The sequence below is a fragment of the Sapajus apella genome, unplaced genomic scaffold, assembly GCF_009761245.1.
Source record: "Sapajus apella isolate SASKATOON/1434 unplaced genomic scaffold, GSC_monkey_1.0 scaffold7, whole genome shotgun sequence".
NCBI classification, from domain to species: Eukaryota; Metazoa; Chordata; class Mammalia; order Primates; family Cebidae; genus Sapajus; species Sapajus apella.
Genome location: NW_022436947.1, coordinates 43,060,020 through 43,066,215, shown reverse-complemented (window position 1 = coordinate 43,066,215; position 6,196 = coordinate 43,060,020). Strand labels below are relative to the sequence as shown.

The following is a 6,196-nucleotide window of genomic DNA, read 5'->3' as shown; positions in this document are numbered from 1 at the left end:
TTTCCCCGATAAATTCACGTGCTGAAACCCTAATCCCCAAGGTGATGGTATTAAAGGGTGGGGCCTTTGCGAGTAGATTAGGTCATGAGGGTAGAGCCCTGGCCACTGGGATTAGTAACCATATAAAAGAAACCGTGGAAAGCTGGCCAGTCCCTTCAACCATGTGGGGACATGGCAGGAAGTCACCATCTATGAACCAGAAAGCATGCCCTCTCCAGACACTGAATCTCCTGGTGCATTGATCTTGGACTTCTGAGCCTCCAGAACTGTGAGAAATAAATTTCTGTTGCTTAAAAGCTACCCAGTTAGTGGTATTTTGTTAGAGTAGGCTGAGTTGATGAAGATAAGTGGAAAAGGGGTAAGCAGGGAATTCTAGGTGCACAGAACAGTGTAGGATATCTTGAGGTTAAAAAAAGCATGAGTCTGTACACAGCTGCCAGAAATTCAGCATAAGTCAGAAAGTGCAGGCAGATACTGACAAAAGATGAGGACAGAAGAGTAGACAATGGTCAGAAAATTGAAATTCTTACATTCAATATAGAGAAAGTATACTTTGCCTATAAGCAGGAGAGTGGCATGATCAAATTTGTATTTTAGGTGTGTATTCTTCTATCATTTTAACTGAAAGCAGGTTTTGTTTTAGTTTTTGGTTTTTAGTGAGCTTGTATTTCAAATCTAGTGGGTGTTTTGTAGCAAAAAAAAAAAGTACAGCTTTATAGAAGGACAAACCGATGAGGAAGGAGAGCTGAGTTTCTCCTGTTTTACTTGGAAGTGTTATGACCTTGTCTGACCTTGGATATATCAGCTTTAAGGATATACGCAAGGGATCCTCTACTCTGCCAGCCTCAATGAGACTAGCTTCTCAAGAGGGTGTCTCTCTTTCTGTTTGTGTGTGTAAATATTTTTTAAAGACTTACTTGCAGTTTATCATGTTATATATTTGTCTTTTTGAAAAACAGTCCAGAATATTACTTAAGAACTAGGGTATTGGGCCCGACGCAGTGGCTCACACCTGTAATCCCAGACCTTTGGGAGGCCGAGGCAGGTGGATCACCTGAAGTCAGGAGTCTGAGACCAGCCTGGCCAACATGGGGAAACTAAAGTCTACTAAAATACAAAAAAAATAGCTGGGCATGATGGCAGGCACCTGTAATCCCAGCTACTCTCGAGGCTGAGACAGGAGAATTGATTGAGCCCAGGAGATGAAGGACGCAGTGAGCTGAGATCACGCCATTGCACTCCAGCCTGGGAGACAGTAAGACTTTGTCTCAGAAAAAAAAAAAAAAAAAGAACTAGAATATTGTACCCAGACTTCTTGTCTTCCCAAATCCACCATGTCCTTGCTCTGAAACCTTAAATCTATCAAAGCAATACATGTTTCTTCATTTATGAGGATAATAATGGCATATTATACTAGCATATTTCAGTCACATGTGACATAAACCAAAATTATGTTTCAATAAAAAAATGTATTGGAATATAAACTTGAAATTTACCAGTTCAGACAAAGTCTAAAGGCCACATGGCTTCAGCCATGACTATGTCCAGGTCTGCTCAAATGATATCGAATGCATCCATATCTGCTCAAATGAACTTTGACTCTGCTATTCTCTGTGAAAGTTTTATTCCCAGGCTGAATTTCCCCATGTTGAATAAAAGATAGCACATAGTAACTCTAGGCTTTTGTTCTACAAATTTATCTACTGCAGGGAAAAAATGAAGTACTTTTTGTCCAATGGTTGAGTATAAGTCTTGGATTGAGTTTTATCATTGCTTCTTGTGGATTGCCAGATAAAATTCAGTTCATCAATTATATTTGAATTTCAGATAAACAATGAATCATCTTTTAAAAGTGTGACTTAAATATTGCATGGAATATATTTACCCTAAAGAAATGATTCACTATATGTCTGAAATTCAAATTGAATTAGGTATCCCATATTTTTTATTGCTAGACCTGGCAACTCTTATTGGGGCCTTTGACTATTCTTACACTCATCATTTGGATCAAAATGATGGGGTGTTGATTAATCCTGGCTATGTGTCTTCTGGCTAAATTCCCCTGCCCTGGTCTAATATTCAGAATGTATAAGGGATCTAAATCAGAATGCAAAAAAAACAAATAAGCCTATTAAAAAAATGGGCAAAGGCATGAACAGACACTTCTCAAAAGAAGTTATACACATGGTTATCAAGCATATAAAAATGCTCAACGTCACTAATAATAAGAAATGCAAACCAAAACCACCATGAGATACCCTCTCATACCAGTCAGAATGGATATGTTGGTGAGGTTGCAGAGAAAGGTAATGTTTATGTACTGCCAGTGGGAATATAAGTTAGTTCAGCCATTGTGGAAAGTAGTTTGGAGATTTCTCAAGGAACTTAAAACAGAACTACTATTCGACCAAGCAGTCTCATTATTGGGCATATAACAACAACAACAACAAAAAATCATTCTGGCCAAGAAAACACATGCATTTGTATGTTTATTGTGGTGCTATTCACAATAGGGAAGACATGGAATCAACCTAGGTGCCCATCAACAGTAGATTAGAAAAAGAAAATGTGGTACATCTACACCATGAAATACTTCCCTGCCATATAAAAGAACATCATGTCCTTTGCAGCAGCACAGATGCAACTGGTAGCCATTATCCTAAATGACTTAATGTAGAAATAGAAAACCAAATGCTGCATGTTCTTCTTTATAAGTGGGAGCTACATGTTGTGTACACATAGATACAAAGCAGGGAATAATAAACAACAGGGGCCTACTTAAGGGCAGAGGGTGGGGGAAGGGTGAGGGTAAAAAAGCTACCAGTTGGGTAGTATGCTCAGTACCTGATGGACAAAATCATTTGTACACCAAAGCCCTGCAACATGCAGTTTACCCAAGTAACAAACCTGCACACATGCCCCCGAACCTAAAATAATATTTGAAAAAGAAAAACTTTTATTAAAAAAAAATTCCAGCCATGCACAGTGGCTCATGCCTGTAATTCCAGCACTTTGGAAGGCCAAGGTGGGCGGATCACATGAGGCCAGGAGTTCAAGACCAGCCTGATGAACATGGATAAAACCCATCTCTACTAAAAATACAAAATTAGCCGGACGTGGTGATGCATGCCTGTTATCTCAGCTGCTCATGAGGCTGAGGCAGGAGAATTACTTGAACCCAGTAGGTGGAGGTTGTGGTGAGCCAAGTTTGTGCTATTATACTCCAGTCTGGGCAATAAGAATGAAACTCCGTATCAAAAAAAAATTAAAAAAAAAAAAAGAAAAAAAAGAAAAGAAAGAAAACAATCCCCCTGTCCCAAGACAAATGGATTGAGTGTTCTGGAAGAAGCCTTACCATAAAAAGTGAGGTGCTATTATCAAAGAGATATTGTGCAGATAGAAAATGAAAACATATACATAATAATGTTTTATATAAATAGAATCTGTCTTATAGCACTTCTGTGAATATTACATCATATGGGAAAATTCTTTTAAAGCTTTTAATATGGTGACTAGCACATAGAAAACCTCGGTCATTTTTTTTACTGCATATATTATTACTGTTCTAATCCTAACGTAAATCACTTAACCCATTCATTAAACGAACATGAGTTGAGCATTTCCATGTTATTTCATAATTTTCTTGTTTTCAAATTTTAATAGGAAAAAGGAAACAACAGGAGAATAGTGAGATAATTCTTTTGTTGAACATCTTTGTGCATTAGACATTTTCCCTTACCTAACTAGAGTTGTTCCTAGGAACAGAGAGAAATTACTAGCTCAGAAGGCATGAATGTTTGTAAATCCCTTGATACTTATGCTGAACTAACAAGACACTTCTGCAAAATGCCGTGTCCCAGATGTAGGAGCCTGTTTGTCTACCTTTAACCCCAGACATAGCACAATTTCCAGTAACCTCTGCACAGCCTGCACACGCCCATCCGAACTCTAAGTCCTAGTTCATGTGACCCCTTACTGCTAAAATCATGGATCAAGGTTAACAATTACTGGTTATAATTCTCTGGCATGGTAGACAGTCTTAACTCCCAACTCATATCTGAGAGCCAATCCAAGAGACCTCAACAGTCAATATTGTTACTGTTTTTCCAGAGATGTTTATTCCTTTTAAGGTAACATCTTCCAATAAATTAATTAACATATCAGACCAATAAGTAGAGTAGATGAGGCATACTTCAAATAAAATTAGAATTAAAGTTTCAAACTATTACAAATTCAGCATAATTTTTTAAAAAGATTAAACTGTTTTGGACTTAATAAATACAATAAATAAAACAAGGAATCTTAAATAAAACAATGAATCTATTATTAATTACCCTCTTAATTGATTTGTTCGACAGATACTTGCACAGTGCAAGCCATTTGCCAGGCACTAATGTTGGGAACCATAATTTTATCCATATTAGCCTCTGTGAAAAACATTGATTTTATATTTAAGTTGAGAAAATTTGACTAATTTGACTACTGACCCCCACAAAGAATTCTGGTACATAGTGACATTTGCTTTATTGTTAGCAGTTCTTTTTAATTTTTTAAATCTAAGTTTAACATGATGATTTAAGTTTCACACTTAGATTGGGGATGTTTTTAGGTTGTGTTATAAATGTGGGTCTGAAAGTACCAAAAATATACTTCAGTTTGTTAATTTTTAGAAACAAAGAGGCAAGATTTATTTGATTCACACAGTGCAAAAATGTGGCACTGGCTATGTAGGGGAACAATTTGGCAAAAATAAAATATTTCACAACTTCCATTATTTCAGAAATAATGCGTGTTTTTGTTTCTTTGGTTATAAGAAAAAATTAGAGATAGAACTTTCCTGGCATATATACAAAAACAAGCTCATTAGTGTTGGAATCTATCTTCTTATAACTGTTGGGAACGAGGAAAGGAAAACCAATCTGTTTGTTCCCTATTTTATATTCATGAGGCTGCTTATGAGGCAGCTTGATTGACACCATTGGTATATGTTGTCTGCTTTCATTAGATCAAGCTGGGGGCTTCGGTTCACCTATCACTCACTTCCACTTTGCTACCAAGGTTTGTTGTGGCTCTCTTTTCACTCTCTAAATTGTGTTGTGATGAATTGCACACTTGGGAATTTTTAGGACATCTTAATCCCAGTCTGACAGAAATCCCTTCGATAAATAATCTACCCACCCTTATGCCAAATGCAAGCGAATCAGTGGACATAGATTTATGACAGCTTTCACAGGATGAAAAAGTAGAAGCAGAGAGTTTGCTACTGCCCTGAGACTCCATGAATGGTCTCCATTTCCCAGTTTCATTTCCCTCAGACATAATTGGTTAAAATGTACTCTGCAGGTTTTCTTTTAAAAGCTCTGTGTGTGTATGTGTTTGTGTGAAAGACTGTGAGTATACCTGTGTATGAATTGGAATGAGTGTGAATCTGAAGTTGCTTCGTTGATAAATATGAAAAATTATATTTATAAGGCAATCACTGGAAATTATTTTTATATATAAGCTGGGCTTTTCTTTTTAAAATCAATTAACTTTAACTGACAAATAAGAATTGTATGTATCTGTTGTGTACCTATTATTTTGAAATATTCTAAAATGTAAACATTGTAGAATGGCTAAATCAAGCTAGTTAACCTATGTGTTACCTCACATACCATTCGTTTGTGGTGAGAACACGAAATCTACTCAATTAGCAGTTTTCAGAAATACAATACATTGTTATTAGCTCTAGTCACCATGTTGTACAATACAGCTCTTGAACTTATTCCTCCTTACTAAAACGTTGTGTCCTCGGGCTTTTCTTGAATAAATATAAACTGATAAAGTTTAATAATGATAATGAATGGTTATTAATCTGATAAAGATAATTTCGAAACCATTTTCAATACTTCTTAACAATAAGTTACAGAAGCAAATTTAAGGGGAGTTATATGAATAATAGATTTAGGATATGAATAATAAGGTCACTCAAGTGATTTTCTTCTATTTAAAAATACATTTTTAATTGAAAACTACATTGGGAAGTTACCTGTCTAGTTGTTAATCTAATTATAATTTTAGATTTGATTTCAGACTTTTTGAATATAGACTCTGTGATGCAGAAATAGCAAAAAACATGTTTGGTAAATTTAATAATCAGCCTGAATATTTTTAAATGTAAATTCTATATCTTTCTGATCAATTATTAATCATATCA

The 6,196-nt window shown here is 35.8% G+C and overlaps 1 protein-coding gene across 9 annotated transcripts in view; it reads left to right on the top strand.

Annotated features, from left to right (window-relative positions):
* Nucleotides 1-6,196, top strand: part of CACNA2D1 (calcium voltage-gated channel auxiliary subunit alpha2delta 1) — a 487,462-nt gene that overhangs the window by 223,057 nt on the left and 258,209 nt on the right. The gene's annotated exons all lie outside the window — the stretch shown is intronic.